The sequence below is a fragment of the Silene latifolia genome, chromosome 11 (assembly GCF_048544455.1).
Source record: "Silene latifolia isolate original U9 population chromosome 11, ASM4854445v1, whole genome shotgun sequence".
NCBI lineage: Eukaryota > Viridiplantae > Streptophyta > Magnoliopsida > Caryophyllales > Caryophyllaceae > Silene > Silene latifolia.
The window spans coordinates 167414574-167415104 of record NC_133536.1 but is presented as its reverse complement, the minus strand read 5'-3'; the positions used below and the strand labels follow the sequence as shown (position 1 = coordinate 167415104).

At 41.8% G+C, this 531-nt stretch overlaps 1 non-coding gene across 1 annotated transcript; it reads right to left on the bottom strand.

Annotated features, from left to right (window-relative positions):
* Positions 1 to 224: 224 nt before the first annotated feature.
* On the bottom strand, positions 225 to 331 carry LOC141616450 (small nucleolar RNA R71). Its single transcript, XR_012530798.1, has one exon. It is a non-coding gene; the product is annotated as a small nucleolar RNA R71 (small nucleolar RNA).
* Between the last annotated feature and the right edge of the window lie 200 nt (positions 332 to 531).

Genomic DNA, 531 nt, shown 5'->3' with positions numbered 1-531 from the left:
GAAGACCCTCATTCTCATATGGAAACCTTTTGCGACTATTGTGATGCAATCTCTCAAACGGGCGTGACTCAAGACCAAATTAGATGGGTCTTATTTCCTTTTTCTCTAATCGGCACCGCGAGCAATGGTTGAAGGGCCTTGATAAGGCCACTCTCGGAATAGATTCTTGGAAGAAGTTGGCTCTAGCTTTCTACAAAAAATTCTACCCACCGGAAAAGACTAACATGCTAAGAGCTCAAATTACGGGTTTTAACCAAAGGGATGAAGAATCTTTGTATGAAGCTTGGGAGCGGTTCAAGGGAATTTGTCGCTCATGTCCTCACCATGGACTTAGCGAATGGTTTTTGGTATAACAATTTTGGAATGGTTTATATGAAGATTCTAGGAACATTCTCAATATGGGATCAAATGGAATGTTCACCGAAGTTGATGACAATCAAACATGGAACAAGATTGAGGAAATGGCGGTCCATAACTCACAATATAGTAGACCTCGCAAGGCTACTAGAGGAGGAAAGCATGAAGTGGACT